At 40.5% G+C, this 24,952-nt stretch overlaps 1 protein-coding gene across 5 annotated transcripts in view; it reads right to left on the bottom strand.

Moving 5' to 3' along the window:
* The window catches only part of INPP4B (inositol polyphosphate-4-phosphatase type II B), a 469,700-nt gene that overhangs the window by 180,855 nt on the left and 263,893 nt on the right, over window positions 1–24,952 (bottom strand). Inside the window, exon 1 of one of the 5 annotated variants that reach the window (XM_075288134.1) lies at window positions 769–965. The exons of the other annotated variants lie outside the window; for them this stretch is intronic. The gene's annotated coding sequence lies outside the window, so the exon portion shown is untranslated. Of the gene's footprint in view, window positions 1–768; window positions 966–24,952 lie in introns of those variants that run through there. 5 annotated transcript variants of the gene reach the window in all.

The raw sequence follows: 24,952 nt of genomic DNA on the forward strand, positions 1-24,952 counted from the left end.
TTCTGGTGTAAAGTAAAAGAGTCTGCTTTTCTTTCCCAGAAACAGTGCCACTCTTATGCCAGGGCTATGTCTGGTATTGCAGGTAAAACCCCATTCAATAACACACAATCTAGTTAAAGGATTAAATTGATTTATCTTGTAGCATATCACTTGATTTTCTTCTAGTACAATGGTAGACATGTAGAAGGTTCGCCTTGTCTCATCCTCTATAGGCTACATTCACAAGTTTAGTTTATTCTTCTGATCAGTCATAGAATCAGAACAAAAAACTGAACAATTAATAAAATAAAGGATGCAGATGGAGCAAATTCTGTCCATTAATCAGACCGAAGCTGGATCAGTACAAAAGACTAAAAAAAAAAAACGGAGAAAATGGAGAATATTATTTTTCCTATCAGATTATTTTGTAAAAAGGTTCTTTTAGGTTCTAAGCTTCTAACTATTAATGGATTATATACGGTAATTATCAATGAGTCTAACTATAGCAACATTCTGATAAGGTACTAGAAATCTAAGAACCGAAAAAGAAAGTAAAAACGTTAGCACTTGCAAATCGACATAGACCTATAAACAATCTGTACAGTATTTAATAAGAAATCAGAAAACAAATCACCATATATACTTGGCCAAAAACTACACAGACTTTTCTTGCTGCACAGCTTCAGCTAATAGACTAATGGTTTGTTTACAGAGCTTAGTTATTCTAATCTGAATAAGTTGACAGCAAAGCAATGAAGTCGATATTTCTAGTGTGAGAACAATGCTCACTTTCAAGCCCAGGCCTTGCTGCATAAATCCTTGCTTTGGTTTAACACTGCGCGTGATGCCCAAACTTCTGCAACGGCAAAGATGGAGGCGACATGTGTTGTTGTGTGATGTGTTTCAGCTGTTCATTACTCAGAGCTTCTGTTCCACTCTCTGAAACAAAATATTGTAATTGATTGATAGCGTAAACATAATGTGAAGGCGATACAAGGACAGAGACTTCGAAGACTCAATGGATAGATGAAATAGCGGTACCTAAATCTCTAGGAAGCATCATACCGCTACAATATCAGATTTCTACACACAGTGGAGTTTACTCATTTTAATCACTATATATATTTCTATAGACATATATAATAAAACAGCTAAATAATATTATTAGGGAAAGTTTTGTGAGAAGGTGAAAGGCAAAGTACTGGAGTTCCGTTATATCAGACCCAGATTCCTGACTTAGGGCCAGTTCACACGGGGTTAACGCGCGCGCATTCTGGCACGTATACACGTGTCAGAATGTGAGCGCTCAAAACAGATCCCATTCATTTCAATGGGTCGTTACGGGCGTATAACGCACGCGCAATTTTGCAACTTTTATGTGCATATAGATATCCAGAGCATATTATCCAGACACAAAAGCATAAAGCAATATTTGATATGACTACTAGTGTGCATTCTTGAAGCACTGGCTTCCTAATTACATCATGGAAGTCAGATTTGCATATTCTTCCCATGTTCCTTTGCACAGTGGAGCGCTCATGGCTTAATAAGACTCCACACACCTAAATGGTGGTTCTCTCCCTATGGAGTGACGATATCCCCTCAACCCTGTCTAAGCCTCTCACCTCTGCCAGGTCAGTCCTCTCTGCACCAAGCTGATGAGATGCAAGAACATCGAAACAGCTGTCCTTGGCTGAGAGACTACCTGGTAAAATCCCAACATCATTGCAAACAAAGGCCTCTCAGAAGGTCAGCATGATGTTAAAGGGAGCGCCCTCTATTGGTGTGCATTCTTGAGGCACTGGCTTCCTAATTACATCATGGAAGTCAGATTTGCATATTCTTCCCTACTGGTGTGTAGTGAACAATAGGAGTCCTCCATTTGCGTGAACCCCCACACTTATGAGCACATTACATTGCTGCTATCTCATAGACCTGGGTCTCCAAGCGAAGAACAGCACTTAGAAATACAAAGAATACCACCAGCTCATTGAACCCATTAGATGTAATCTTATACATAAATACTATGTCTCTATGGTATACATTGGTGTTATAGTTACACAATGAGCACATTCTTTATACTAAGTGTAATTCTAAAACATGTAATAATTCTAAATAACTATTCACCAAATAACTATTATTCATAAATAACTATGTCCTTGGCATATACAATAGCTCTCTGGATAGTGGTAGCTATATATATATATATATATATATATATATATATATATATACACACACACACACACACGTATAATACTGGGCACATTTGCTAGTAGTAACTTGTTTGTAATTTATTTTTCATTAAATATAACTGGATTTAATGATAAAGTATTTAACAATATTTTCATAAACCTTTTTCATGACATTTTGTGAATTACCGGAATCTAGTAATGCCAGTTTATACCACATATAGAATCTGCGGAGATGCAAGCTATTAGAGAATTACCAATGACCATTATTTTTTGTATTTTATAGTAAAGTCTAGAGATGAGTGAACACCGTTCGATCAAATTGATATTCAATCGAATATCAGGCCGTTCGAGGTATTCGATTACAATCGAATACCACAAGGCAAATGCAATAAAAATTTGTATCCCCTCCCACCTTCCCTGGCGCTTTTTTTGCACCAATAATTGTGCAGGGGAGGTGGGACAGGAACGACGACAACAGAGGCATCGGAAAAAGTAATTCCCTGGCTAATTCAGGTGACCTCCAGTTTATACGAATAGTGGATTTTAGATCCGCTTCATATGAGACTGTGAAATATGTGACTGTGAGACAGGGATAGATGTACTGGCAGGGTTAGCTAGGGATTACCTTTATTTAGGTGGGAATGTTACTCAAACAGCTCTTTGGGGCTCTATCTTGTCGGGATCCCTGTCAACTTGCGATATGCGGGAGCTGACTTTTTCCCATAGGAATGCATTGACCAGCGTTGATTGGCCGAATGTCATACAGAGTACTGCTGGTTCTGCCGGAGGAGGCGGAGTCTAAGATCGGTCCACAGCAGTCTCCATTGTGGTCCAATCTCAGATGTAGCAGTGTTGAGCGCACAGCTCTACTACACCTGAGATGTAGCAGCGCTGAGTGTGCACTGAGCTCTGCTACACCCAAGATGTAGCAGAGCTGCCCAAGATGTAGCAGAGCTGTCCGTGCACTGAGCTCTGCTACACCCGAGATGTAGCAAAGCTGAGTGCCGGAGGAGGCGGAGTCTAAGATCAGTCCACAGTCCGATCTCAGATGTAGCAGTGTTGAGCGCACAGCTCTGCTACACCAGAGATGTAGCAGAGCTGGCTGTGCGCTGAGCTCTGCTACACCCAAGATGTAGCAGATCTGAGTGTGCGCTGAGCTCTGCTACACCAGAGATGTAGCAGACCTGAGTGTGCGCTGAGATCTGCTACACCAGAGATGTAGCAGAGCCGAGTGTGCGCTGAGCTTTGCTACACCAGAGATGTAGCAAAGCTGGCCGTACGCTGAGCTCTGCAACACCACACATGCTTCCCCTGCTGTCCCAGTTGCATTCCAGGGTGTTGGCATCATTTCCTGGGGTGTCATAGTGGACTTTTTGACTCTCCTGAGTCGAAGTGTGGCTTCCCCTGAAACAAAGCATTTTTCCCCATAGACTATAATGGGGTTCAATATTCGTTCAAATAATCGAATATTGAGGGGCTATTCGAAACGAATATAGAATCTCGAATATTTCACTGTTTGCTCATCTCTAGTAAAGTCTCTTTAACATTAAGCATATAACTTGCATCCCATTAGAATTGTAAGAGTCACACTTGGATAGATACACTTTCTTGGAGTCATATACACTCAGCACTATACACTTAGTGAGGACTCTAAAGGACAGAATACTAAATCAATGGCATGCAGTTCAGTATTAATATAGTCTGATTGATAAACACACCTCCAGGCCTATGTTGTAATATTAAATGGCCTACTGATGGCTTAGCACATACTCCAAGGGGAGAGCACGCAGAAATTTCTCTTTACTCTTCAAGTTCCAAGCTTATCAGTACATGAGAATATGATTAGATGGATTCATTTTCTTGCTGAAACAACGGAAAACTTCAATATACATTTGGCTTTTTACATATCATTTTCATTATTAATACATTTTGGACTATGCAAATCAGAAATGTACTAATTAGATCCCATGGCCATCACTAGCCTCATATAAAAAGAAAGCACATATTTGCATAACCTTCCTATTTAATTATGGATGACAGCTGAGGGGGGAGGCAGAAAAGATGGTGGTTTCATAAGCTTGTCTTCTTACCAAGTTTACTAAAACTTCATACAGTAGGTCGTACTAAAGAACAAGATATGGATCCAGAAAAGGTCACATTACTGAACTAATAAAACGTTCTGAGAAGTTTTACCAAAGACTTTACATATCAAATAATAAAAAAGTAATGTGATAAGTACATGTCTAATGCAAATAAGGCTTAAAGTGGAGCAATCAGCATTCCTGACGCTAGGTTCACATTAGTGTTTGGGTCTTTGTCATTCGGGTTCGCATGGAGACCTGGATGACGCAGAGCCTGTCCACATAAAAAGAAGTAAAAAGGAATTTTCTCTCTGCCAATTTTATGTGGAATCTGTGGAAGAGTCTTCTAGACACCAAAGCAGATGAGAACCTATCCGGACATGACTATTTTAGTAAATATTGTATTCCTAATATTATAACAATTCTGGAACATCTGTTCTTCAAAATCTTCATTGTAGAATTCCTTCTAGAAATAAATTGACAGCTAGATGTTACCAGTCAGAGGAGGGGTCCCTGCATACTAACATAGCTTCCAATCAGTACTAATAGTGCCAGACTAAGAAGAAATACGCCCCTTGACAAGGAGAATGGAACTACCAAGTTGTCAACATATACAGTCCTATGAAAAAGTTTGGGCACCCCTATTAATCTTAATCATTTTTAGTTCTAAATATTTTGGTATTTGCAACAGCCATTTCAGTTTGATATATCTAATAACTGATGGACACAGTAATATTTCAGGATTGAAATGAGGTTTATTGTACTAACAGAAAATGTGCAATATGCATTAAACCAAAATTTGACCGGTGCAAAAGTATGGGCACCTCAACAGAAAAGTGACATTAATATTTAGTAGATCCTCCTTTTGCAAAGATAACAGCCTCTAGTCGCTTCCTGTAGCTTTTAATCAGTTCCTGGATCCTGGATAAAGGTATTTTGGACAAACAATTCAAGTTCAGTTAAGTTAGATGGTCGCCGAGCATGGACAGCCCGCTTCAAATCATCCCACAGATGTTCAATGATATTCAGGTCTGGGGACTGGGATGGCCATTCCAGAACATTGTAATTGTTCCTCTGCATGAATGCCTGAGGATTTGGAGCGGTGTTTTGGATCATTGTCTTGCTGAAATATCCATCCCCGGGGTAACTTCAACTTCGTCACTGATTCTTGAACATTATTCTCAAGAATCTGCTGATACTGAGTGGAATCCATGCGACTCTCAACTTTAACAAGATTCCCGATGCCGGCATTGGCCACACAGCCCCAAAGCATGATGGAACCTCCACCAAATTTTACAGTGGGTAGCATGTGTTTTTCTTGGAATGCTGTTTCTTTTTGGACGCCATGCATAACGCCTTTTTTTATAACCAAACAACTCAATTTTTGTTTCCAAAATGAAGCTGCCTTGTCCAAATGTGCTTTTTCATACCTCAGGCAACTCTATTTGTGGCGTACGTGCAGAAACGGCTTCTTTCTCATCACTCTCCCATACAGCTTCTCCTTGTGCAAAGTGTGCTGTATTGTTGACCGATGCACAGTGACACCATCTGCAGCAAGATGATGCTGCAGCTCTTTGGAGGTAGTCTGTGGATTGTCCTTGACTGTTCTCACCATTCTTCTTCTCTGCCTTTCTGATATTTTTCTTGGCCTGCCACTTCTGGGCTTAACAAGAACTGTCCCTGTGGTCTTCCATTTCCTTACTATGTTCCTCACAGTGGAAACTGACAGGTTAAATCTCTGAGACAACTTTTTGTATCCTTCCCCTGAACAACTATGTTGAACAATCTTTGTTTTCAGATCATTTGAGAGTTGTTTTGAGTAGCCCATGATGCCACTCTTCAAAGGAGATTCAAATAGGAGATCAACTTGCAATTGGCCACCTTAAATACCTTTTCTTATGATTGGATACATCTGGCTATGAAGTTCAAAGCTCACTGAGGTTACAAAACCAATTTTGTGCTTCAGTAAGTCAGTAAAAAGTAGTTAGGGGAATTCAAATCAATAAAATGATAAGGGTGCCCATACTTTTGCACCGGTCAAATTTTGGTTTAATGCATATTGCACATTTTCTGTTAGTACAATAAACCTCATTTCAATCCTGAAATATTACTGTGTCCATCAGTTATTAGATATATCAAACTGAAATGGCTGTTGCAAACACCAAAATATTTAGAACAAAAAATGATTAAGATTAATAGGGGTGCCCAAACTTTTTCATAGGACTGTATATATAAATTCTAGAAGGAGTAAGGTCTGGTTTACATCTGTGTTCAGCATTCTGTTCGGCGAGTCTGCTTGGGGACACCCCCAAACAGAATACCGAATGCATTGAAAAGCAGAGAGCAATGAAAGCACACGGACCCCATAGACTATAATGGGGTCCATGTGTTTTCCACATGGTGTCCGCACGAGCAGGGGTGAACCTACCCCTTTTGCCACTCGAGGCAAACAACAGAAAGCACCACGAAGGGGGCGGGGCTTAGCAGGCAGAGAACAGGCACGGAGAGGACCTGCTCTCTGCCTGAACGTGAGGGGAGGCTGCTCCAGTGGCCTCCCCAATCCCCCGCTCAATGCTAAGCCAGTCCAGGACAGCTTGTCTTGGACTGGCTTAGGTAAGCAAAAATGCCGCCCTCCCTGGGGCCCTGGCATAGCGCCGCCTGAAGCGGTCGCTTCAGGACGCCTAATGGGAGGTGCGGCGCTGCGCACGAGTCATGTGGAGAGAAAGGTACTTCAAGAACTACTTTCCTCTCCGCTTGACTCGTGTGGAGACCACGCGGGAAACACATAGACCCAATTATAGTCTATGGGGTCAGTGTGCTTTCATTGCTCACCGCTTTTTAATCCGTTTGATAATCCGTTCGGGGATTCTCAAGCAGACTTCCCGAACGGAATACTGAACGCAGATGTGAACCAGGCCTAACATAGAAAGAATACAGACTTTTAATGCAGAACTTTAGTTCCATAAGGAATAGTATTATTTGCAAAAACAGACATGGCTGGAGTGGTTTTCGATCATCGTTAATATTTCAATAGGATTTTTATTGTTCTAGCTCCTGATCAAAAGCAGTTTCCTGCTTTTATGCATTATACAACTACAGCCACACATAAGCCATTATTCCTGGACTTTTTCACTTACTAACTCATAGTAATCAATTTTGGAAGATGCATGGAAGAGTTGAGTCTTCTGGTCACCTAGTCATTCAACTCCTTACAAGACGACAGTTACCTTCCTCCATTCTTTTGTATCTTCTCGTTTATATATGTCACATAAAAGTCAGCTTTCCTGACCTGTCTCTTTAGATAAATACTTTCCTCTTCAAGTAATTCCCCAATATCTCTTTTAAGAATTTTGTGTTTCCCTACACAGTTCACAGTGACTGCACTAAGTCAGAGACGCTCCTCTCAACATTTCCAGAAGGAATAACAGAGGAATGGTACAACACAAATTTCTAACAACAAATGTTCCCGAATTCTGTAATATTGTTTATGCTACTCCCATACTTCCAAGGCCTTGTGTGCCCAAGTGTATCTTGGGAAATAAAAATACAAGCTTATTGTACTTATATTTGGGTTTCCATTCATTTCAGTGGAAAGAGTAGTCAAACAGAAAACAGCTCTAAAATATGATAATTTGTGCAGTTTGTAACAATATTCCATTTTAATAAAGCACCCGGAGGCGAATCTCTACAAGACATGTTGAACAACTAACTAGAAATATGCTTTAACTTATTTGTATGTCTGATCAAAGGGAAGGTTTGTTTTCCTGACATCATGCACAGTGGTAAGCGTGACTTTGACAGGGGGGGATTACCTCACTGCCAATTTAGCACTAAGATGCATAAATAACATCAACGTTTGTATTCTGTTTTCTTGAGATCATAAATATTACTAACATCAAAAAGGAAGAGAAAAATAAAATGGTGGCTGCTCAACAAAGTTCCAATAATTTTTGAACATTGAGTTTGGTCACAATTCAAAGAAAAAAAGCATGCCATATATAATAATAGAGGTGCTGCACCCAGGTATAGATACAAAGTAAAAAAAAATTAAAAAAAAAAAAAAAAAAAAAAAAAAAAAAAAAATAAAATAAAAAAATTATATATATATATATATATATATATATATATATATATATATATATATATATATATATATATATATATATACACACACACTCACCGGCCACTTTATTAGGTACACCATGCTAGTAACGGGTTGGACCCCCTTTTGCCTTCAGAACTGCCTCAATTCTTCGTGGCATAGATTCAACAAGGTGCTGGAAGCATTCCTCAGAGATTTTGGTCCATATTGACATGATGGCATCACACAGTTGCCGCAGATTTGTCGGCTGCACATCCATGATGCGAATCTCCCGTTCCACCACATCCCAAAGATACTCTATTGGATTGAGATCTGGTGACTGTGGAGGCCATTGGAGTACAGTGAACTCATTGTCATGTTCAAGAAACCAGTCTGAGATGATTCCAGCTTTATGACATGGCGCATTATCCTGCTGAAAGTAGCCATCAGATGTTGGGTACATTGTTGTCATAAAGGGATGGACATGGTCAGCAACAATACTCAGGCAGGCTTTAGCGTTGCAACGATGCTCAATTGGTACCAAGGGGCCCAAAGAGTGCCAAGAAAATATTCCCCACACCATGACACCACCACCAGCAGCCTGAACCGTTGATACAAGGCAGGATGGATCCATGCTTTCATGTTGTTGACGCCAAATTCTGACCCTACCATCCGAATGTCGCAGCAGAAATCGAGACTCATCAGACCAGGCAACGTTTTTCCAATCTTCAATTGTCCAATTTCGATGAGCTTGTGCAAATTGTAGCCTCAGTTTCCTGTTCTTAGCTGAAAGGAGTGGCACCCGGTGTGGTCTTCTGCTGCTGTAGCCCATCTGCCTCAAAGTTCGACGTACTGTGCGTTCAGAGATGCTCTTCTGGCTACCTTGGTTGTAACGGGTGGCTATTTGAGTCACTGTTGCCTTTCTATCAGTTCGAACCAGTCTGGCCATTCTCCTCTGACCTCTGGCATCAACAACGCATTTCCGCCCACAGAACTGCCGCTCACTGGATGTTTTTTCTTTTTCGGACCATTCTCTGTAAACCCTAGAGATGGTTGTGCGTGAAAATCCCAGTAGATCAGCAGTTTCTGAAATACTCAGACCAGCCCTTCTGGCACCAACAACCATGCCACGTTCAAAGGCACTCAAATCACCTTTCTTCCCCATACTGATGCTCGGTTTGAACTGCAGGAGATTGTCTTGACCATGTCTACATGCCTAAATGCACTGAGTTGCCGCCATGTGATTGGCTGATTAGAAATTAAGTGTTAACGAGCAGTTGGACAGGTGTACCTAATAAAGTGGCCAGTGAGTGTGTATATATATATATATATATATATATATATATATATATATATATTATTGGCATATTATGGGAAAGTTAAAAATCTAATAGATCGTGTCAATTGGAGTGTCAAGAAATATCACTTGCACCTATGTAAGGCATCATAATAAATAATACTACAGCAGCGCTGCTTCAGCGGCCTCCCCAATCCACCGCTCCGTGCTAAGCCAGTCCAGGACAGCTTGTTCTGGACTGGCTTAGGTGAGAAAAAATGCCGCCCTCCCTGGGGCCCTGCCATAGCGCCGCCTGAAGCGCTCGCTTCAGGTCGCCTCATGGGAGGTGCGGCGCTGCCTCTATGGGACACGCTGCACAGAGTATCCCCACATGTATCGCCCTTGAAAGGGTTCAACTTTCCCTAAATAAGTCAATAAAATATGATTTTTTTTTCACTCTGTATCTATACCTGGGTTGAGCATCTCTATTATATGTATACACACTTTTTCTCTTTTTTTTGCTAATGATCTAGCGTACATGGGATGACCCAGGCCTATATATTTCATTAGGTGGTGCCCACTCATCTTGCTTACTATATGGTCACAATTCAAAGGGAACAAAGCTGAGTTTGTAAGCAAATTTAGCTAAAGACAGTAAGATAGAGAGAACCATCTTCTTATGGGTAACCAAATCCACCTGTAAGTGCATAGGGGGTGGACCCAATTTGCCTACAGACCACATGATCTGGCTGTCCTCTGGAGTCACTGCCCAATGCCACCTCTTTAGATGTGAATGACATATTCATCTGTCTGTGCCACAGTCGGTAGGCAAATCTGCTAAAACAGGTCCCATCCCAGTGCACAAGCTAATTTACAAATCCATTAAAGGATGGATATATCTAAGCAGTACGTTTCTACTTCTATGAAAAGCTCCTGCACATTATGGTTATTGTTTGGGAGGCATCCTTGTCCTGATACCTCCATGAAACATGTAAAGGAAGTCTAAGGTTAGCACTGGAGAGAATGAATGAATGAATGAATGAACAAATATCCTAATATAGAGGGAAAGGAGAGAGTGATTGTCTAGAAGGGGCAGTAAGTGCTGACTGTATTGCCAATTTTGAAAAGCAGAGAGGTACAAAGCAGCTTACGCTAGGTTCACACTAGCGTTCTGGATTTCCATCCTTTGGGTCTGCTTTTGACTTTTAACATTAGAATAAAAAAATTACCTTAAAAACAGGATGCCAGTGACTTTAAGGAACAATTAGGATCAATCTGGATCCAGTGGTTCAGGAAAACAAAATTCCTGCATAGTTGCAACATGTATTATTGGTAAATTTGGCCATTTTGTAGAACTTTTTACAAGATGCAAAGGCCTTCTAAGACTGAGGCCACATATTGTGGAAAAGCTGCATTTTTCTGTTTCATTTGCTATGTTTTGTTTTTTGTTGTTTGGTTTTTTTTAAATTTTTTTTTTAGTCAAAGCCAAGAGTGAATTTAGCAAGAAAGGGGAAGTAAGGGTTCAATGTTTAGTCCTCCCCAAGCTGGTAGATAGAGACTAGCTGCTATGATGTCTACCGCACACAGCATAGACAAGAGGAGATCTGCTCCATACCTCTCACACTGAAGCATCAGCAGGGTCATATAGGACATTATAGAGTAAAACTGGCCTGCATTTTTGTGATTAAGGCACTCTGGGTAAGATAGAAAATCCATATTATTGTCCAGAATGCTATGTCTTTTCGTCTCTATGCTCCTGCCCTGTCCTCCCCTCTCCATAGACTTTTAGAGCGAGCTGTAATTTGACACCTCTGTGCACTTCAGTCTCACTCTGAGCAAAACAGATTAAACAGAACTTTCAGAGTGTAAGTCAGTTTAGGATGGAGGGAGCAGGAAAATAGCCAGATAAGTGGATTTAGAATCATTTCACTTACACTATTGTTTTATGCAAAGTTTATTAAAGTTATTTCCCACTTATATTGTGTTTAATTGAAGTGAATTACAAGTTATTTTTCTGTACTTTCTATTCAAAGACTAAAGTTTCCACTGTGAAAAGCACCACTGGCTAATTCAATACCTGTCCAGACTAGATCAAAACCAACCTTGTTTTTTTGGCCAGACCCAAGCACCTGGGAGATCCGGCTGTGATGCTGAGCTCTTCACAACTCTGTCTTTGCTTTCCGCTCTCAGTTACTAAGTGTCTGTAGCCTCTACAAATCAAATAAAACACCTTTCCTCTCCCAGTTTGCTAAGGGCAGCACTGTCATTTCACTACTCAGCATACAGCAATGCAAATCCCAGTGCAATAACAGAAATGCTGCCTGTGTAAGCCGCAGCAGTACAGAGGCAAAATGGTGCTGCGACCAATATTAATCATGTTTGCTGTGGAACTGCCCGTTTAGATGGAAATAACAGCTTCGATTTCAGTATAAAGCATAACATCCGCGGTCAGTGTCCGGTGATATCAACTAATACATTTATGGAAGTAATACATTACTTTACCAGGTAACATCTAAACAAGATTCCAGCTATGAATTAGATTAGAACATTTACCTGTTATACATTTACTAGAAAAAACATGGAATACATCAGTGACGTTCATCCATTTCCATTACCAAGCTGGGAGAGAAAATTCATTAGAAGATGAAGGACGGGATTGATAGTCTGTCACATTATTTCATTTCTATCAATTGCCATTTGAAAGGGAAGACTCAAATGCCATATATAACTGTGCTTTCTCATGCTAATGTGAACGTACCCATACAAGCACCGATTCACTAGCTTTTTTTGTTATGCTTGATATGGAACATTTGCTACTTAGTGCTGGGCCTAAATTACAAAGAATGTGACCATCACTTGAAAAAAAGAGAAAACACTGAGCCAAGCTCAGCATGAATTTTCTTTCGGAACCTATACCACATTTGTCAAATTTTAGATACACTTCACATATGTGCTTAACAGTAGTGGTGAAATGACTATGGCAAATGGCTTACGCAGATAATAACGGCAGCCCTCAATGTAAATAAAACAGCGTGCTGTCATCCATATACAACGTTCTATGCCATGATCTCAGCAAGTAACAGCTATTCATAAGGAATCATGCTATGATGATATCCACATGTATACCACATAATACCGAAATTCCCTGCATAAAAAAATGCTGATTCTTTCGTATTATTCTTTTTTACTACATTCTGATGGGACGGCTTAGGAGGAGCGCTTCCTCAAGTACGTAAACAGTCTGTATGAGCCCAACACACATTGGGAAGCATCTACTAGTGTCTTCTTTATTTTAGACATGTATTAGCAGTGAACCTGACCAAATGTCATTTCAATTAATACAAGTAATCCAAAACTCTGGATCAAAAATCCATTTTCTTTCAACGCCCTCAGAATGGAGTGGGTGGCCAGATGCCTAAAAGTTAGGTCATCTGCTCCATTCACTTAAAAACACACATTCTGGTAGTGATGTAGCCAACTGACCCCGACGTTGTACATGCTGCCAATGATTCCTATACGACTGCTTTCAGCACCGCACCTCCCATGAGGCGACCCGAAGCGACCGCTACAGGCGGCGCTATGCCAGGGCCTCGGGGAGGGCGGCATTTTTGCTGACCTAAGCCAGTCCAGGATAAACTGCCCTGGACTGGCTTAGGGTCACCGTCACTGAGCGGTGGATTGGAGCGGCCTCTGGAGCAGCGCTGCTCCAGCGGCCGCCCCTCACACTCAGGCAGAGAGCAGGTCCTCTCCCTGCCTGCTCTCTGCCTGCTAAAGACGCTCGCTCCGCGAGGCCCCGCCCCCTCAGCGGCTTTCTGACGTCTGCATCAGGTGGCAGAAACCAATGGTTCACCCCTGACTGCTTTAGGTTAAGGCCCCACGTTGCGGAAATGCAGATTTTTTTTGTTGCAGATTTTGTTGCGGTTTTTTGAGCCAAAGCCAAGAATGGCTACAAAAAAAATGGAAAATGTAAAGGAGCCTCTAATACTTCTCCTTTCTGCTCAATCCACTCCTGGCTTTGACTCAAAAAATCGCAGCAAAATCTGCAACAAAAAAAGTTGTGTTTCTGCAAAGCCTTGCATTAGCCTTAGTCTAAGTTCACATGATGTAACGTTGAGCGTGATCTGGCACGTATACACGTGCCGGCAGATGACGCACTCAAAATGCTCAAAAAATGCGCAAACTCTGACACGCCGTATACGTGCCAGATCACGCTCAATGTTACATCGTGTGAACTTACCTTAAGAGTTTGCGCGCCGTAAAAGATCCCATTGATTTCAATGGGAGTTAGGAGCGTATACGCCGCGTTATTTTGCACCCGTGATTTTGTGGCCGCAAAATAACGCGGCGTATACGCTCCTAAATCCCACTGAAATCGATGGGAGCATTTTGAGCGCGTCATCTGCCGGCACATGTATACATGCCAGATCACGCTCAACGTTACATCTTGTGAACTTACCCTAATACTAATAATAATAGAAATGCATAAAAACAAAATGCCAAGTTTCACCATTCCACCATAGTCAAAGCGATTTTATTTAATCACAACCACACAATGCGGATAGAGGTGGTATACACAGTGGTGTGCATTTTTGAAAAACACAGTATGTTAGTATTACCTGCACAAACGCTGCATTTTATTTCCTGTTGACTTCTATGGGGCGAAGAATGTAATAAAACACAGTGTGTCATTTCCTTGCAGAAATGCTTTGGACAATAGAAAAATGCATTGAAAAAACTTTTAGCGCATGTATGTGTTTTTTTTCCCCTGAAAGTGTTTCTCTGCGGTTTTTCCACAGTGGTATGTAGCTGCGTTTCTGAAACATGTGACCTTAGCGTAAAACAGATTGCTGCAGTGTGGTACTAGTTAATTGTCACAAGAGTTTACTGTTAAATGCAAATCTGTGTGGCCATTAAATAGGACAAAGTCATTTTCCAATAAAAAAAGACAGGCAGCTGCTATGGTCAGAATGTGTATTGTTACCTTTAGGCTAAGGCCGGGTGCACACGGGGTATTTTGGACTGGAATTTGATGCAGAGGCCGCCTCAGGTTAAGGTCCAAAATACGGGTAGCTGCAACTAGACACCAGTGCAGTGCAACAGCATACAGTCGCACATTTCGCTCCGGATTAGGCCCAAATGAATGGGCCTAGTAGGGAGGAGGGAGTGTCGCGAGGCGAATTCGCCTGAAGAATGAACATGTTGCTTCGTTTGTTCCGGCCCCCTGGTAAAAAGAACTGACCGACTCCCATTGATTTCACTGGGAGATATCTTTTTGGTCAGGATTTTGATGTGGATTCGGCCTCAAAATCCTGACCAAAATACCCCGTGTGAACTCAGCCTTAGGCTCCATTTTGTGGCATGCATCACGTGTTTTTTTCACAGCATTTTTCATTGCATTTTAGCTGCCATATTCTCTGTTTTTTTCTTCCCTTATTATTAGCAAGAATCTTACTCACTTTGCTGGTACTGTAAAAGGCAGCATTTTTTTTTCCGCAGCAGGGAAAACGCTGCATTTCTGCAATGTAGGGCCTTAGCCTGTGCATGGATATGCACAGAACTAACTAAATTCTATTTTAGGGCAGGCCCCATGTGCCGTGAACCACCACAGTGTTTTACATTTCCTACAAAGTGGATGGGATTCTAGCGAACCCCATCCCCACATTGCAGGAAAATACGCGCAGCAGACAATTGAAGTAGAAAGTCCGCAGAGGAAACCCCTGCAGACTTTCTGTGAAAAGCGATGCAGGAAAAACTGCGATGCGTTGTTGCCACGGTTTTTCCCTCAGCGCTTTTTTTTCTGCTATGTGACGCTATGGGACACTATGTGGGGCCTTAGGGTGCATTCACATGGAAGAAAATGGCGCTGAATTTGGTGTGGAATTTCAGCGCTGAAAAAAAAAGCCTCCCATTGACTTCAATGGGTTCCTTTTTCTGCTAGTAGAAAAAAATTTACTCTCCATCTGGAAATAAAACATATTGTGCACCAAATGACAAATTTGTTCCTTCACTATCTTCTAGGAGGACTAGATCTCAATGAGGACATCCAGCTGGTGTATAGAGGCTTATTTCTAGGCAATCCTCCATGAGAAAAAAACATGTAAATTAGCTTTCCTCTAGAAAGAAGAATACTCATGTAGGCCAAACCATATTGGAGTCTGATTTGGTTAATATGAGACAGTTTAATTCCTTCTAGAAGAGTCTCTCTGCATCATTCACTAGGAACATATAAGGATTTTCTGTCTAGTTTCAGGACTAGTTCTGGTAATTTGCATTAGTATTACACTGTCACACTGGTCATGCAGTACAAATGTTACTTTTTCCATTTGCTAAAGTTTTGCCTGGGAGCAGGAATTGTAACTGTACATTTATGTGTTCAGACAGAGTTATTTATATTGCCCTAGGTTATAACACATTAGTCCCCTCTTGACACAGCTCTTTCCAGTTCAGAGAGCCCAGTAGACCGGTGCGGTAACACTGGGTAACAGAAATAGACTACTTAGCGGATATCTATCTACAGCTAAATATCACCTAGCAAAAATATAAGTAATAGCCTGCTGTGCCTGGTAGTAGCCGGTCCGAATCATCAGAAATATTGAATCGTAGCGTCTGTCAACAAATTATGTTTTTTTCCTACATTTTTAAACAAATCATTTTATAAAGAATATATTTAGCTCCATGGCAGTTTTTTTTCTTCGTATAAATGTGAAACCCTTTTTTATTTCATCTGTATTTCTGATTTAAAATACCTGCACATGAATTATAGGCCACACTCGGTCCAGTCTCCTAAGGGTATGTTCACACAGAGAAATTTGGCACGGATTTTGAGGTGGATTGCTCCACAAAATAAGCACATTATTCTATCCTGAAACTGCCTCTCATTGTATTCAAGGGAAGCAGAGACCTACAGTAAGCCCTAAAGTTCCTTTTCACATTGAGCTGAATGTACGCGCCCTTAGAATACATTATCTGACTGGTCTGTATGAGACCTCAATTCGGTGCCTACCAACAATGACCAGGATTTCTAAGGCTATGGCATTTGGACCCTAAGATAGATATTAAGAAAAAATGTCCTGAAAAACTGATCCATGAGTTAGTGAGAATTTTCAATTTCCTTTCCTATCTCCTTTACCGAATACCTCTCCCTTTACACTACATCTCCGTTCATTTACAGGCTTTGAGGTCTGCAAAGTACAGTACAGTTCTTCAGGCTGTCTCTACCACACATGCATAGGTCAGGGAGAACTTGCTATGGACCTCAGAGTCTTGAAGAAATACCCCATCTAATGTACAGGAAGGGGACCTGGGTGGAGTTTTTGGAAGGGAGGTGGAGAAGGAAATGGGACTCTGGCTCATTTGGCCCATCCTGCTAATTTTTGGGTCACATGCTGTCCATGTAAAACAGAGCAATGCATTATAATTTTTTATTTCTTATACTTTCCTGTAACTCTGGGTCCATGAAAAATGGATGTGATTTTCCAAAACCCATTAGACTTTAAGGGGGAGTTCACACGGAGGAAAGTGGAGCGCAATCTGGCACGTATACACGTCCCGGCAGATGACGCGCTCAAAATGCTCCCATTCATTTCCATGGGAGTTAGGAGAGTATACGCCGTGTTATTTTTCGGGGGCATGATTTTGCGTAATTTACTACATGGTGCCTTAGCCTAACACAGACATCACAAGTCCAATGGATGTATGAATGAGGCCTAAAACATCCCTGCTGCACTTTGCTAATTTGCATATTTTGAAAATATTATTTTCTACAAAATGGAGCACAGTATAAGAGTGTGTATCCCATAATAAGGCTGGGGTCGCACAGGTCTGAAATGCAGTGTTTTACAGCAACTGCAAAGTGGATGGGATTCATGAGAATCCCATGCCCACTTTGTGTTTGAAATCACAGAGCGGATACACTGTGATTTCCAAATCCGGCGCGGTTTTGGAAATCACAGAATGTCAATTATATCTATGGATACGCCGGTGGCTTCCCTGTAGATATAATGGAAACAGAAAGTCCTCAGAGGAAAACTCTGAACTTTTTGATCAAAGCACTGCGGGAAGACCTGCTATGCGTTGCCGTTGCGGTTTTTCCCGCAGCACTTTAGTGCTCTGTATCGTCCCTTGGGGCCTTAGCCTAAAAGTTACTGGAGTAAGTTCAATAGCCATTTTGTTGCTAAAAGATTCCCTTTAAACCCCACCACTCCACTATCACCATTGTAAGCCTTCCACCAAGGTTTTTTACTAGGCTGCTGCCATGACATCCCCATAGGCCCACATGACTGTTGCAGTCAATCACTGGCCCTACTGCATAAGATCACAAGGGAGCAACTACAGGGGTGAAAGGAGGCTGTGATATTGGTTCCTAAGAGTACTGCCCACGGTTATTCTTTATCATACATTGGGTAAAACACAGTATTAAAAAAAATTAATGATGGTTGAGGGGTACAATAAGTTATTAAATATGTTAAATGCTTGGAAAACCAAACTTTCTAGTGTATTTATATCCATTTTATTCAGTAATTCCTAAATGACAATATGCTCTTACACTATTCCCACATTAATTCCTAGATTTAACATGGCACAACTGTTTATCCATGTCTGTTTCAATTTGCTATGGTGCTATTCATATTATTAGCCACCACCCCCCTACATACGGTAATATTTAGAGCTATTTATGAAAATTTATAGATTATAGTGACAATTCTTATTAAGTCAGCTATGTTATAATAGTTGTTGATTGGATCTGACATTGCCAAGAAAAGTGTGAAGAGCAAGAAAACGGAGCTAATCATAGGCAGAATTATGTATACAAGCCGGGGCAATGTACTATAGTCTGAGTGATTACACAATCAGTAGATCCAATACTACAAAAACAAGACAAAGCTTATGGTTTTTTCAGCTTTTATTTCACATTTTTATGGAAACAATTGATTTTAGAAGCAATTGGAACAAATATTTCTTTAGTACAGAGTGCCTACGGTATAGCACGAACAGAGGACAAGGCTGCACTGCAACCACCGGCACAGTGCTGGTCCTATCTACTAGAAAATAAGGAAAACACAACATGGTCCAGTCACATTCTCTCTCTTTTACCGCTTTAGTAAACAAAGAAAGCATTACAAAAGGGGCACCAATTATTTTTAATAGTACAATGCGTGGGATTATAATAAGGATCTTAGCACTGTGTTGGATATTGTCGGACAGAGCACAGCTCATTTTACATTACTTAACAAGCTGTGATAGGATGTAGGAAACACAAGAAGATAAGAGATAGATATATGACAAGCATCCTTGCATCATCTAAAACAAACAAAAATAATAACTTACAGCTTTGTGATGGAGACCTGAAGATGACATCACTTCCTAGGCCCAGCAGATGGGTTACAGAAGATAAGAGAGTCAGGGCAATTATTGATACAGTTGTATCACATTTACAACTGCACAACTACAGCACCTAAAAAGGGAAGAAAATAGCATTTCCTACTATCTATCTATTAGCCTGAATGTAAAAGGCTGAGCTACACGTGGTCACAGTTAAAAACACATGAAACCAAAACTAAAATAGGTTTATTCATACCATTTATACTATGCAGTTAGCAATGACATAGGGATAGAAAAAATGCCAAATAGCACATGAGGGGAATATAGTAAGTGGTCTCAATCTTTCCAGACAAAATGTAAAGGACTTTAATTTATAAATGTTGCTGCTTTCTGCCTGAAAAACCTCTCTAAAGTTGTTGCCACTAAGTATCTCCCTTCTAGCTAGTTTGCGGTTCTCTACATGTTCCTAGGGAGGTCTTGTCTATAGATACTATTATAAAGCAAGACATCATCACACTGAATGGAAAGAGGAGGGATTGATTTAATCCAGTAAACTGAAAGGGGAGGGGCCTTTCTCTGGGCATAGAGCTGAGCATTCTGTAAATCTTACAGCGTACAATGTAAGAAAATGTACTTCTATGTACTTGTATCTATGTCTAGCTGTTGTGTGATTACAGATGGGGTATTATTCACAGACAGTAAACAGCTTTCCTGAGTGTGTGCATGGACTACTCTTTTCCTACATTGTGAGTCTTTTTATCGACATCATACCTGCATGTATTTGCAGTTCAGTGTTCCTGGGTCTTCTGTATTATGGTCACTTGTGCTTTTCTAAGCTGTTTGCTACATCTCAGTTACTTCTGGCACAATTACATGTGAAAAAAAACCCCCAGTGGTTATAATGGGTGGGAATGGGGCAGACTGCTCCTTATTATACATGGCCACAGCTTCACAGACTAATGTAAAATGTGCTGCAGCCATAATGGGGATATTAGCAGCAGAAATACTGATAGGACACCATGTATGAATGCTTATACAGTAATAGAACAGACTGCACATATTTCAACTTTTTACGAAAACTCAGCTACCTTTTAAGACTAGCATTTCCTATATCCTTCTTTATTCCTCCACTTTCAATATTATTATTATTATTATTATTATTATTATTGATTATTTATATAGCACCATTAATTCCATGATGCTTTCCATTTGGGGGTTTAGATACCATACACAAAATATACAAACAAATATAATACTAACAATGACCGACTGGCACAGTGGGGTAGAGGGCCCTGCCTACAATAATATGTGCCATGTTTTTATTAATTACTTTGTGTAGGACTTTTCTCTCCGACAGTTTTCTCCTACAGAGTCTCTGACCTAGTCCTACTTTTGAGACATATCTCAGGTTTTTTTTTAATATATATTGTAAGCCGATGGCTAGTCAGGTAATGGAGGGGGTGTACATCTCACCCTGACTACTCAGGTGGGTGAGATGAGAAAACTCCAGGAATGTTTTTTCTCATCAGACAACTTTCGTCTGCTGAGCATTTTGGTAAATGCTCAGTACTGGGCTGGATTTTTAGGAATGACAGGTAGGATGGTAGTGAGACCTGTCATTCCACCCCCTCCAGTCCACACTTTGGGGATGTTCCAGCAGCGACTCAGCTGCAGAGAGTCTCCTTGTGAAGGAGGCTTAAGAAGCCAGCTCCAGCAGCAACACTTTGGCAGAGCTTGGCTGGAGAGCTGACAGAGAGGTCATATTTTTGGAGCTGTGTCCTGAATGATTATACTGGCTTTTTGGATTTCTGTTATTCCAGGTGAGGTAACCTATTCTATGTTAAGTTATAGCCTAGCCAGGCAGGTATTTATTTTTGTATTGTTTCCTTTCGTTGCTGCACTACCTTTTTGAGTCAGAAGAAAACTCTACTATTGTTTTGGACTAAAGAAACTGGACTTATGTGTCTATGCCACCCCACCTAGCAACCGCAGACCGACTATATATATATATATATATATATATATATATATATATATATATATATAGATATATATTTTGTTTACAGTATTGTAATGTCACTATCTATACACATTTTCCGATGTCTGATGAAAGTCCATAGACCAAAATGTTACACTGACATTGTTTGTAATTGCTAATAAAACTGGATGATTTTCACCTGCATAAATTATTAGAGTGCCAGAATTATTTTTGTCTGTTAATTCCTCCACTGGCATGAGATGTGCCAGGATTATTGAGAGGCTCTGCCCTCTTAATTCTGGTGCATCCCAGCAGGTCCTCTGCACCAGAATATAAATCTATGCAGGTCAGGGATTGCCATATATTTTAGCTAGAACTTGTACTAGTTTTATAGAGTACATTATAGTAAATCTGTCAGGGTGAGGCATCCCTTTCCCAGATTGCCTTGAGTCAAATCCTGCTCACCCTCAGTTCCATCAGCAGCAGAAACCAGGGACAGACTAGTAAGATTTACAGACAACCCCTTCAAGATCCATTTTAGACACTCAACAGAAGGCAGAATTTTTAAAGATAGAACCAAAGTTGAAATCAGCAAAAAATGGCAGATGTCTCCTACAATAGGCAAGAAGTACAGTTAAGAGTCCCATAAAAGTAGGAAACATTGGGTCTTCTAGAAGAATCAAAATCTATTGCATATTACATCTATGTAGAAGTCATTGGCCTGTCCCAGTCCTCCAGTCATTATCCCTTCTACATAAAGGTCTGCCTCTGGCTGTAAGGCAATTGTCCGCAGCAGAAGCTTTTTTTCTCACTTCTCAGTCTGTAATAGGAGACCAGACAACCATATACCAGAAAATAAAACGAATCAGTAAGATATTACTCTCTCTCTGTTCTCTACAAGACTGAATGGTTCGGTAAGATAGCAGAAAAACGTGCAAAACTCCGGGAGTAACCTAACTATTAAAGTTTGACGGCTGATCCTATAACTCAAGTTGAAAAAGATTTTATTTGGCATTGCAAAATTTATTTTAATAATATTACAAAAGAAAAGTCTACAATTACACCCATTAAACATTGAAAAGAATTTCATTTTTGGTATTATAAGCCTGATAATCAATTTGGGAAGTTTTAAGAAGAAGATAGACTAAGAGTTTGCTCTGCAATATAAGACTAGCATATGGAAGTGAATTGTGTTGAATCGCATGTAAATATTCATTGATACACTGTTTATTGTGACTCTTTAAATGGTTTTAAGCATTTCCTAAAATGTACTACTATGCCCTTACGCGTGAAGATGATATCTAGAGAACACAAGAGCAGAGAGACCCTTTGATATCAGACCATATAACTTACACTAATTGGCTCTGCTTTGGTTGAATAGAAGAGAGAATGTGATTTCCACTGTAAGCCTGTGATGTTCCACTTTATAGAAGGATTTCTTATCCTGATCTGACATCTATTGCAAACGACAAATTAACTCGACGGAAAAATCCACAAATAAAAGAAAAGCAGATTTAGAACTTATTTAACTAATTAGACTAAAGAACTGACAATGATTTGACTTTCAAATTGATATAAAATTGAGCCGGCAAATTAGAATGCACAATATTGGGGAAAAAAAAGGAGCTACCGAAATATTTCCTGTCTGCAGCCCTTCAAAAGTTTTCTTTCAAGCAGTTTTCAATCAAACTGAACAAAAAAGGAGAAGGCTGGTTTAATGAGCAAAGATGATTTCATGAGTGCGGCAATGAATTTTCTTCCTGCTACTGGAATCTTGAAAGCACTTCTCGGCTCCATTTTTACTGCTATCTTACCATAGGGGATCATATCAAAGCGGCAGCGGCTTTTCTGACCCATCATAACAAAATACTTAAAGTGAATAATTGCATTTTGCTTTAACTTTTTGTGCAGGGTGAAAACAGGAGTTAAGCCCTTTATCTATGGGGGAAAATACAACTCAGCAAATGTAATATATATATATATATATATATATATATATATATATATATATATATATATATATATATTAGTTTGGAAACATTATTAAATCCATATAGGGCGATTTTTCTCAAGGCTGTTTTAAAGGGATTCTACCATTAAAATCAAACAAACAAACAGCACTGGGGAAATCCCAATTCTGCGAGAGAACTTTCCAGTGCCGCCTCCATCTTCTTCAGGAACGGCCTCTTCACGTATCTTCTTCCGGCGCTGGGGGTCAAACTTCTAGGCCTCAGGCAGAGCTGACTGTGCATGCCCACAGGCCACAAGAAAATGGCAGATTACTTACTGTGTAAGCAGCCATTTTTCTTGCTTGACTCCCAGCACCAGAAGAAGACGTGTGAAGAGGCCATTCCTGAGGAAGATGGAGGCGGCGCTGGAGAGTTCTCTCGCAGTATTGGGGATGCCCCCAGTGCTGTTTGAGTGCTGGGGCCCACCCGTAGTGCTGCAAGAGAATTCATTTGCATACCGACGAAAACCGGGATTTCTACCGAAAGGCGGCGCGGAGAACACATCTAAAGGTAGGAGAAGAATAGCCTTTCTTAAGACTATTCCTACGTGTCAATGGCAAAAAATTAGATTTTAATGGTAGAATCCCTTTAAACTGACAGTAATCAGTCAAATTTAAGAGCTTTAACCCCCCTCCAAAAAAAAAATAAATAAAAAAATCCAGAAGAATACCTGAATACATAACAATGACTAACTTTACATGGATATGACACAACATAAGCTAATTGACTCAAAAGTCCTGAACCAGTTGACTCAAAGTTCTGTCTCACATTGTTTCTGATATGTTATAGGGGATATCCCATTAAAGACACTTATCTGCATTCCTCGAGATACGGGATTGGTATGACATGGCTGGGTGGCCAACCACCGGGGTCCTGAACAATCAGGAGAACTGGGGACTGAACTGGGGAACAACAATTTCCAGAAGCCCCATAGAAGTGAATGGAATGCCAGTCATGCAAGCACACTGGCGCTTCATTTACATAGAGAAGGAACTTTCAGTTCCCTGTCCTCCTCATCACTCAGGGACCTGAGTCAAGTGTCAAGTTAAACCTTGCTATATATGTACGGCGGCTCATTGGTTTTTATGCTACCGGAAGTTTCTGTAGACAAGCATACCATGTCTCCTCACCTCTTTCAAAAACATTTCCTATATTCATAATCAGGGCTGGTGTTCTAGGGGAGGGGGAAGCTGGGCAGTTGCTCAGGGCACCCATCCTCAAAGGGGCCCCCAGGATCCGGAGCATCAGGCTTTGAATCCTGGGAGCTCCATAAGGGTATTGGCTTGCTAAGCATGCCAATACAGTGTAATACTGTGATGGAGGAGAGAGCTGAAACGTCTCTGCTCTGTTTTAGAAGACCTATGCACGGGACAATGCAGCGCAGGTGGCGTAATGACATCACTGCATCGCAACAACTGTGCCGCTGCTAGAGGAGAAACTTCGGCTGTTCCACTCATCTTGGAAGCGTGGTAAGGACAGTACAAGATTTAATATTTTCTGGTAAGGTAAAGGGATCTGAAAAGTTGGCAAACTAATATTTGTAAAGGGAGGAGGGCTAATATTTATAGTGGGGCAACTATTAAATATAAGGAGAGTTATTGTAAGGGCGAATGATTTTAATTTTGCCCAGGGCCACAGTTTGTCTAAAACTGGCCCTGTTCATAATTGCCTACATGCCCTTGTATTACACTGTTATTTAGTTGTTTCAGCCATGGGCCTATTGTCAATATATGTAATGCAATCCATATATCCCATACTATTGATCCTTCTCGGACTGTGTCTTCAATATATTGTACCTACTTTATTATTTAACATATGTGATATGCATCAAATTGCTATTTATCTGGCTTTGGTGCCAGTTAGTTACAGGTTTAGATATTGACCATTTTTGGACCTTATTGTGTGCCCCTTCACCAAGTGTATAAAGAGTATAGCGACCAAAATATTTTATTCAAAGTTTTGGATTCTTGTAAAAGTATTAAAACATAAAATCTATTTACACTTGCTATCACAGTGACTAACCAAAGTTGAG

This window comes from Leptodactylus fuscus, chromosome 1, assembly GCF_031893055.1.
Source record: "Leptodactylus fuscus isolate aLepFus1 chromosome 1, aLepFus1.hap2, whole genome shotgun sequence".
NCBI lineage: Eukaryota > Metazoa > Chordata > Amphibia > Anura > Leptodactylidae > Leptodactylus > Leptodactylus fuscus.